Genomic DNA, 10,447 nt, shown 5'->3' with positions numbered 1-10,447 from the left:
CAGAGACCAGACGGACGCCTATTAGCAATACTTTAAACTGGGTTCCTGGACTGAGCGGAGGAGGTGGGCGAAGTCCATGGCCCCTTCCGACTCCAGGAGTCTAGGATAAGAATATTCCCGTTGTACCTTATTCTTGATTTTCTTCAAGGAGGTTGTTCCCAATCGCCTACCTTTTCTGTTGATGGGTGGCCGGAACCGTAACAAGGGCTGCCGTTGCTTAGTAAATGTGCATCAAGTGCAGTGTGGCTGCAAAAGGAAAGGGTTAAATGGAAACAGCTTACAATTTTGTCCTAAAAAGGCTTGCAGGCCAGATAAACTGCCCCCCCTGTTTTGGGAACGCCTCCGCCCCCCACGTCAGAACTTTTAGGCTGGCCGTGGGTCTGCAGAGCGGCCAAGCTGGCCATGGAGGTCTTCTGCTCCGCCTTCTCACCTCCACCATCTTCTGGGCCAGAGCGAGAGGCAGGTGGACAAGAAGGTTGCAAGGGGGGGGAGAGGGGGAGCTGCTCCTGGGGGGTCTGGTCAGTGGGACCTGGGCTCTCGGTAGGTGCCCAACCCTGCCCACCTGGGTGCTGGTCCTCTCCGGAGTCATCCTTTTTGCCAAAGAAGACCTGAGACACGTGGTTGACAGGGTTGGGAATAAACACGTCCCTTCTGCTTACAATGTGGATGTTACCCATCCCTCCTTTCCCATCCCAGGGCTGTTATTATAAGATAAAGGCAAGCGGAAGAAAGGATGTTAGAGGGGAGAGGGAACAAAAGCCGTTTTTGCAGCGGTGGCTGCAACGTCTCCTGCTAAATTATATATGTCCACGTGCTGCAATCATCTCCAGACCATATACCCATTAGTCACAAACCAGATCTTTCCAAAGCGAGTGGAAATTAATCCCAGGCCGGGGAAGATGCACGCACCATAAACACCGTATTTCTAAGCCGCTATGAGAAAATCCGTCTGGTGGGAAGCGATGGCGTGTTGCCGTTTCCTTACCCACAGAAGAGCGAGACCTCTCTGGGCCTTCAAGAGATTCTTCTTGATTCCTCTCGTCGTCATTATCATCTCCCTCATTTTGCTGACGAGGGTTTTATTTATGACCATTTGTGGTTGGCAACACCAGGGCCACCACCGTGAGAGACCACCCTCGGTCCTCCTCCCCCAGCCAGCCGCCACCCACGCAGCGCCAGCATTTTCAGACCTTCTAATCCAAGGACGGGCATCCCATAATATCATCACCCCGGCCCGGTCCGAGTCTGTTTGGGCTGCAACACTTCGTTGGCATGTTTGTGAGCGAATACTTATTTATTTGGGGTGGTTGTGGTAATGCACGGGCCCCCCAGAAACGCCCAGGAAACCAGAAGGTTTCATTTTGCTGAGTTCGCACAAGCCCCGGCATTGGCATGAAGACTGAAGAAAGAAGCATGAACGGAAGGAGGAGCCCTGCCGGATCAAAGCAAAGGCTTGGCTAGTCTGGTTTCTCACAGACAGGACTGGTGCGAAGGGTCAGCATGGTTGGGTACTGGCCCAGGGGCCACACCTAGCAAGGCCCTCCTGGATTTGCTCCTCCTCTTCCCCATGGCAACCTGCCACCTCACCTGCCTCTCGCTCTGGCCCAGGCAATGGTGGTGGTCATCACGAGGAGGAGCAGGAGACGCCCACGGCCTCCTCGCCCCCTGACTCTCTGCCTGTCAAGCAAGCAAGTGGAAGCCAGGAGAAGGAAGAGGTGGAGGAAGAAGAGCAGCTGGTGACCATGGTGGTGGGAAGGTGCCCGCACCTGCAGGAGTCAACTGGATGCCTCTTGGAAGCCCAAAAGCAGGACTGCACCCTTACAGAACCATTGAGTTGGAAGGGGCCTCTAAGGCCATCGAGTCCAACCCCCCGCTCAATGCAGGAATCCACCTTAAAGCATCCCTGACAGATGGCTGTCCAGCTGCCTCTAGTGTGGGAGAGCCCACCACCTCCCTAGGTCACTGGTTCCATTGTCGTACTGCTCTAACAGTCAGGAAGTTTTTCCTGGTGTCCAGCCGGAAACTGGCTTCCTGTCACTTGAGCCCGTGATTCCGTGTCTGTTCATGGTCTCCAGGATATGACCTTGACAGGCACGATGTCGCTGATCCTGGAGGCAGCCTACGGCCATCACAACTGCCCGCCACTGGAGAACGTCCCCTGCTCCCTTACCATCCCGCCTCACCACTGAGATCTTCACAGACGGTCCTCTTCGACTACTCCGAATACCCAACGGAGATACATTTGACGCTGCCTTTGTTTTCTTTCCGGCATCCAATTAAAACACCGAGCATTCTAACGTTTTAGAATCTGAGAGCTTTAAAAATACATATATCTTATTTTTAAAAACTGAATTGATGGCTGCGCTTTTGCTCGGCATATTGGTTGTTGAAGCGTTGGTGTTTAAATTTGTCTTTAAATGGGAAATTGTATTGGATTGGTTTGATTTAACATTATGTACGCTGCCCTAGGAGGTTATACGCAGAGCTGCAAATCATGTGTGTGGGTTTTTTTTAGAAATAACTACATCAGGGTTTAATTTGATCTCACCTGCTTTTTCAAGGCATCTACCGTATTTCTTTGATTCTAAGACGCCATCAATTGTAAGACGCACACTAATTTCAGTACCACCAACAGAAAAAAAGCTTTGATTCTAAGAAATAATAAATGCACCCACGATTCTAAGATGCACGCTGTTTTTAGAGATGTTTATATGGGGGGAAAAGTGCTTCTTAGAATCGAAGAAATACGGTAAGTCAGAGGTAATCCCCACATCTGGGATGAGAAAATTCCATAGATCAAGAAGTAAAGAAGCTGAATTGTGAGAGCATCTTCAGTCCAACATTGCTAAATAAACCAAGGGTAGAATCCAATGGATATTTGGACAGAAAATGGTGCTCAAATTCTCACGTTTCCCAGCCGGCATGGGCGGCATTTGCAGGACCTTTTTTTTCTGTCTAAAAATGCAGAGAATTGTGCCGTAAATGGGTTTTTCCAGTGTTGCAGCAGGAAAATCTCCCTAACTTCTTTTTTTACTTCAGTGGTTTGGACCATGAGATTGGGCTGCAAAACGACCACACAGACATTTTAAAATATTATTTTCTCCTAACTCTTGGGAAAGTGGTTTCAGAGGTGTGGTGAGTAAAAAGGCCACGCATTCCACTTCGTTGGGCCATCGTGAGCATGTGTCTTTGGTTATCCAACTCATTGTATCTTTCTTCGGATGTATAGAAGTTCTCCGCTGGCAAAGAAGCCATCTGGGCTTGGATGTTTGGAAGAAGGTATGCGTCCCACGCCTTCGGAAGGCTTGATCTGCAACCCCCTTTCTAAAATGCCAGTCTGGTTGGAAATTCTGGTTTTAATACAATCCCATTTCTGGTTTGTTTTCTTTTAGAAGAATGGCGTTTCTGGGAAATGTCTGCTACTCAACTCCAGCTTTGTGACTCATTCCCAAGAAGACGGAAAGAGACAGCACCAATCCAAGGAGGTGCCGGAATTCCACGTGGGATCCCCCAACGAAATATATGGATGATCTCTGTTAACTCCTTAAAACCTTCCACCCAACTCATTCTCCGTCGCGCTAAAGGAGAGCTTTTCTTTCGTCGTTGGAACATGACCTGGGGGAGCCTTTAGCTGTTTACATGGTTATTATGGGAAGAAAGAAATCGAACTCTGTTGCTGAATGTTTGGGTGTTTTTTTTAAAAAAATTGCACCACTGAACCACGTGATCTCACCCCCCAAGGCAGGTCAGTGCTTCTTGCTGTGTTGCCCTGGGTGAAAGCAGAACCGAAAAGCCAGCTGGGGTCTGAGGTGTGCTCCACACACCCGAGCGGGAATTAAAAACAGGCCTTGCGTTTGGCTCAGCAAAGTCCAGGAAGAACCTGAGTGTTTTTAAACATCTTTCCTGTCTCCTGTCCCAACGTGGCTATTCTTAGCACACAGGGCTGTTCTCAGCTCCACGGCTCAGGGGAGGACGTCCACCCCAGCGATCCTTCCTGTGGACACGCCGCTCAGAGGTCTTCCAGACAAAACCCTCTCTATACAGGCCGTGTTGGAATGGGAGGCAAGGAGCTGCCTGCTCCTCTGCGCTGGCTAGATAGCAATACGAGGAGCATCGCGGCCTCGTGTCTACGTGGCTCAACGGAGCCCGATTCTGAAAAGCAAACACACACACACACCCCAGGCATCCAAATTCCGGATCGCAACACCCTTCCTTCTGCCACCTGGAATAAATTATGCAGATCAAGGGAAAGTGCCTGCATTTTATGAGCCTGCAAATCCCGTCTGGTGTCTCCCGGCTGTAGGGAAACAGACGGATCACAGAAGCTCTCTTATCCGACCGCTGAAGCAGCGGCTCTCACCTCCTTTGGCTCTCGATGAACCACGGCTATCACCTGGTCCTCCGCCAAGACACGGCCATTCAGGTCCTGCTGCTTAACAAGTTCCTTCCCATTTGGCTTCCAAAGCGTTGGCCAACGTGGATTTCCTGGGGGCTGCCAAAGGCACCGGTCACCCAGCTCACCATGTCGTAGAGGTCACTCCTGGCTCCAGGTCTGGGAAGTCCCACGGGCAAAGCGCCCTCAACGGGCCTCAGGGAGTCACCTTTCTCACCACCGGCTGCTTATTCCTCCTCCTCTTCCTCCTCATGGCTCCCACTGGCTTGCTGGACAGCAGAGAGCCAGGAGGCAAGTGGGCCGTGGGCGTCTCCGTCTCCTCCTTCTTACCCCCACCAGTGTCTGGGCCAGAGTGAAGGACAGGTGAACAAGCAGGTTGCCATGGGGAAGAGGAGGAGGAGCAGCAGCAGCTCCAGGTGGGTCTTGGCTGTGGCCCCTACTGGAATGTGGGCCCTTGGGGAGTCCCCGACCCTGCCAACCTGTAATGCCAGCCAGGGTTATCTCATATTTCTTTAGCTCTTGAACCACCTGGAAAGGAAGTGGGGTAGCTCTGTTTTCTACGTCTCCGCTGACGGGCTGAGTCTGGACCGGGCTGGCCCCGGCCATGCTGTGTGACTAAGACCTAGATCGTTTCTACACGAGGCTGTGAGTCGGCTGCGAAACCACTCTAGGTTTGGTTTTGTCACAGAACTGAGAGCCGGACACAACACGAGAAGCGTTCCCTTGCCTGCTTTCCCACTACATAACCTCTAGGTGGCACTGCGACAGAGCGGAATAGCGCAAATACAACAGAGGGAATTCTGCTTTCTTTCGCCATCTAAAATATATTGCTAACTAGACATGGAAGCGAAACGGGGGTGTCACAACGTGATCCAAAGGCCCCATAAACAACCACGAGTGGGGCATGACGAGCGCAGGATAAACGTCTTGCGCAGGAAAGCGCCTGCTCTCTCTGCACCGAAGCAATCCTATCCGTTTCTGTTGCTCCGTGACTCCCTGAAAACACCTGTAGGGTTCTAGCAACCAAGGGAGCGCGGTTCCCCAAGGAGCCACATGATGGAGATGGGCAAAGAAACAGCTGTCCTTTCAGTGGGCCCCGGCTGGGGTGTGTCCCCTGGGCACGTGCCCGGCTGGGCCTACTCTTGACGCTGGCTCCGAGGCTGAGCTGTGGTTTTCAGAAGGGGCTTCCAACGCTCCCACATCTATTTTATCCCTCTGCACACACAAAATGGGCACAAATAATAGGCAAGGTTGAGTCCTGCCCTTCAAAGCCCGGGAGCGGGGTTCGCTGTGTGCTCGCAAACCCACAGAGCGGCCACAATGGCGCAAGGCCACAAACCACGGCGTGTCCTAAGCCGACCTGTGATCTCACCCGGAGTGAGAAGGCCAAATTCCAGCTGGTTTCCATTTCATATTTCTTTACAAGATCTGTTTGGAGAAGCTTTTCGACCCAATTCCAGTACGGTTTTCGCACTGCGCAGCAGCGCTTGGACTCAAGAAAGGGGACTTTTTGTTTGTACTGAAATTAAAACGTCGATACCGTCACGATTAAAGCTTATCCCATTGGGGAAATACGGTCCCCCCCCCCCAAAAAAAAATATGGATGACTGAAAAGAGGAAATTGATTTCTCTGTAAAAGAAGTAACTGTACCCAAACCGCAGGGCTGAATTAGTTTTGGAGTGGGATTAAAGGCCCCAGGGTTGTCATAAAGCTATAAACAGCAACATAAAAGCCAGACCTGGCCCAAGACGTTTTGCTGCTGCAAAGAGAAGGACCAGATTCAATCCTTTTCCATGCACACTACAGGTGGAAGGACAGCGTCCCCTGCATCACTTGCGGGCCCCGGTCTAATCTTTCTTTGCCTAATGGTAGGGCCAGCTGAGCGCTCAATTTTTTTAAAGCCAGCAGGTGCAAAAATCTGCCACAATCCACAATCTGTTCCTTGTTTCATCCCAGGTTTTGGAGGGCACTTGGTTGAGACACCCCCAAAGTAAAAAAATAAATAGTCTGCAAATATGCACATCTCAGAAAAAGCTGGACCGCTGCAAGCTTGCTTCAGAGGAATGCAAACGCATTTGAAGGTGTTGTGGGTTTATCCAACATCTCATTTCACTGTGACGTCCATGGATTCCCAATACCACCCAGTGATGAAATGCCATTTGCTGAGAACTTACACATTCCGAAGTAGGATGAGAAAATAAATAGAATTTCAAAGCCACAATCCCAGAGGAAGCTGATGTAAAACCCTGGTCTTTTGAGCCCGAAGAGCACTTTTTCAATTTTTTCTCACCAGGACCCATAATCTCTCTCTCTCTCTTTTTGATAGGAAAATTTAGTCAATAATTCTGTAACCAGCGTCTAGCGCCTGCCAGTTCTTCAGCAAAGACACACACATTTTGGAGCGGGACGGTATTAATTTTGTAGAACAAAAGAGAAGCTCTGCAGCGATTGACGTCCTGGAAAAACTGACATGCTTTTTAAATTGTTCATTATTTTAGGCTCCTAAAATCCCAGGCCTCTAGCGGCTCAGCTGTAGCCTCAGCCAAAGAGATTTGAGCGAGCTTTGAAGATTTGATGGAGGGAGAGAGTCTTCCATTCCCTGGGCCTGGTGGGGCTTAGCAGAACCGGAGAGAAATAACCGAAGTGCTAAGAAAGCAAAACCTGCAATTCCGGAGCACAAAGAGTCAGGAAGAAAGGATGGCTGCAGCTGGACTCCTCTGGAATTTTTTGCTCCAGGGGATAAGCAGCTGCGGTTCAGAGGAAAATGTTATTTCCACATTTCCCCCCAGCCCATATGCCCGGAAAGATGGCTTCCCAGCCTTCCTCGTTTTGGGTTACATCGCTGGAAGGAACGCCCCCAAAGCAGCAGCAGTAGCTTGCCTGAAAGAAGTCAGGGGGCCACCAGAAACGTGGCCTTGGGCAAGGACAAGCCGCTGTTTTCTAACGCTCGCTCGCAGCTGTTGCTTGATGCTGGCCAGGAAGCTGCCCGGGGAATGCTGGGAGCGGTAGGACGTTTTGCTCCTGAAACATGCGTAGGATTGGGCCCTGATAAGATCCGGCCAGCTCTGAAGTCCTTACGTGTGACGGACGGGGCTACAAACTTGAATCGCTGTTTATAGTTTAAGGCTGTCTCAGCTTTGATGCATTAAGAGAGGCGACACTTTAGCGACACACACGCTTACATGTCATATATATAAGGTTGGATCCCTGCCTTCCGGGAGAGGAAGCGGCCCTCCGCCTGATTTTTTTGGGGGGTGTCATCCCCTCCTCACACACCCCATTCCGCAAAGTTCCTCGCTTTCTATGTGGCATTTCCGGGGGAGGGTCAGCCGTGAGGAGCAGGTGAGCATCAAAGCCCTACTTTCGCCAGAGCACTTGACTCCACTTCAGTCTGGATCCAATCCACCCAGTTGCATTTAAAGTTAGCCCTACTTAGAGTATACCCATAAGGATGAACAGGCCTTGTTAGACAGATAGCTTTATCACACCAGCGTTATACTGTGCAATCACTGCGAATTGCATGCAAAGGACTCCGAAGTTTTCCACCTTATAATCTGCTTTGATTGTGAAGTACTCCCAGGCAAGCATCCTGCCTTAATTGTGCAATAAAGCAAAAAGATTCGCCGTATTTAGCCCCTACTTTTTGAGCGTATCTTCCGAGCTGCCACTGGGGCCCAGGAGCAGGATTTTAAAGAAATGCTTACATCTGCATAAGCTTTAAAGATAAAGACACCAAAATTGGCACAGTAATAGATATTAGGGAGTGCTTTAAGCATACCAAATTTGAATTGAATTGGGTCATCCGTTGATTTTTTAATGATTTTTTACATTTCCCCCCCCTTAAACTCACTTCCTGGTATGCAAAGGATCGCTGTCGCCCGGTAGCAAAAACAACAACCGCGAAAGCGTAGCGCTTTGGGGATAATCCAAAGGAAGCAGGAATGGGGGATGAAGCTTTAACACGGGAGACAACTCATAAGGGATCCAAAGATACCCTCCTAGCAACCAACAGTAGCTTTTCTTCAATGGCAAGTTCTCACGCTGTAAACAAACAATAACAAGTCTCACGTATTGCAGGCAAAGTGTACATTTATCTAAATTTAATTACTTGATCCGTCGGATGTGTTGGCTAAAAAGCAGGTGATTCATAAAACACACCCACCCACCTTTGAGTTGGCGGGGAGCCAACTGTCTTTTGCAACTTTGCTCTGAATGCGAAATGCCTCGTCACAACAGCAACGAACTGCGGACAGGGCCTGTCCGGGGCCAATTTGCACCCGCACAACCTAGACGCACGAGGGACAAGTGTCCTGCATCCCTCCGCTTTGTACTCGGAGTGTTGCTCCCCAACTGTTTGCCAAAGACAATACAGGAAGCTCTTTCTTATTTTCCACTCCGTCCCTTATCCTCGTCTTCTGCTTTGTTCGATAAGAACCATAAAAGATTGACTTGGCTTTATATCACAGCTCCTCTGTTTGCTTTTTCACATAAGAAGGAAAAGAAAGAAACCTTCGCGTCTCCTCCGGCCCCTTTCACCTCTCCCTCTCCCATCGATTCCTTATCTCTCCGCTCAGGAGAAATGGGGAGAAAAGTTCTCACTCCTCAGCACTTTCCCTACAACACCCTCCCCACAGAAAGAGAGAGAGAGAGAGAGAGAGAGAGAGAGAGAGAGAGAGAGAGAGAGAGAGAGAGAGACTACTGAGAAAAGGTTGCCAATTTTTTCTCACGAAAGTCTCCACCGCCAGCATAAAGGGTGTCGCCTTCCGGAAAATGAAAAATCCCCGTCTTCCGACTTTATGCTAAGATTTGTGAATAATCCATAGCAGTTGTGCGACTACCTGTGGATGTCACAGATCCTAAGAACAAATACCTAAAGATGAAGGGCACCAAATTACGACCCTGGGGACCAAAGCCCCCAAACACAAGGCCCAGCTTGCTGCACCCCTTCTAATACCAAACCTGAGGGTCTCTCCATCTGAAGAGAATTCAGAGCGTCCACACATGGAGGAGGGCATCCGTTTCTGTGAGGAACAACATTCTGGCAGCCCTCGCCACCAGCCTCTGCGTAAATGCGTCTCATTAATCGGAGGTAAAGACTTTTGCTTTTAGCACTTTTAGGTCATGGGTAAGAACATGAGAAGAGCCCTGATGCTGGATCTGACCGAGAGCCCATCTAGTCCAGCGCTCTGTTCACAACCAGGGACCCCCAAAGCAGGACACGGGTGCAACAGCACCCTCCCGCCCATGTTCCCAATAGATATTCGCCTGCGATAGTTTGGACGACAACTCCCATCATCCTTGACTATTGCCCATGCTGGCTGGAGCTTATGGGAATTGTAGTCCAAAACATCTGGAGGGCACCAAATTTCCTGCCCCAATTTTGGAATTTATCCCTTTTAATCTGCTGCTAGTTTTTTAACTTCAGATTTTTGTGCCTGACTGCTTTTTATTCTTTGTGGCTGGTTTTATCTTGGACTTATTACGTGCTGTTTTATCACTCTCTACTGCTTTGTAGTTTGAATCCATTTTGAGTCAGGGTCCGTTTGAATCGTAGACCTCAGGACCACAACATCTGGCTAAATATTTGGACTCTGTTTCTTCCTGAACCACCTGTGTTTTGTACCATCTAGCGTGAGGAAGAGTTCTGGAGGAATCAAACACTGGCACATTTTTGTGGAATTTCAGTTGGTACCAATGAAAGTACAACCCAAGTATGGATCTTGGAATTGTATTTTATGGTTTTCATTTTCTTGTACATCGCCCAGTCCAGAAGTGTAATAAATAAAAATAAAAATCCCTGGGCCCCTATCAATAAGGAACAACACACTCAGTCAATGACTAAAAGAGGCCGCACGGATTTTTCATTTTATTTTCCAGCCTTTATATTTTAAAAAGCATTTTACAAATAGAATCTTCTTACAATAGCGATAAATAGATTTGTTTTATTTTATACATATGTCACTGGAAACACCGACACAATCTTGGTAATTTAAACTTTAAAAAGAAGAAGAAAACCCTTAGTGTCTGAACATTAATTTAAAAGTTCATGGATT

Source organism: Elgaria multicarinata, chromosome 20, assembly GCF_023053635.1.
Source record: "Elgaria multicarinata webbii isolate HBS135686 ecotype San Diego chromosome 20, rElgMul1.1.pri, whole genome shotgun sequence".
NCBI lineage: Eukaryota > Metazoa > Chordata > Lepidosauria > Squamata > Anguidae > Elgaria > Elgaria multicarinata.
This window is presented reverse-complemented; position numbering follows the sequence as displayed.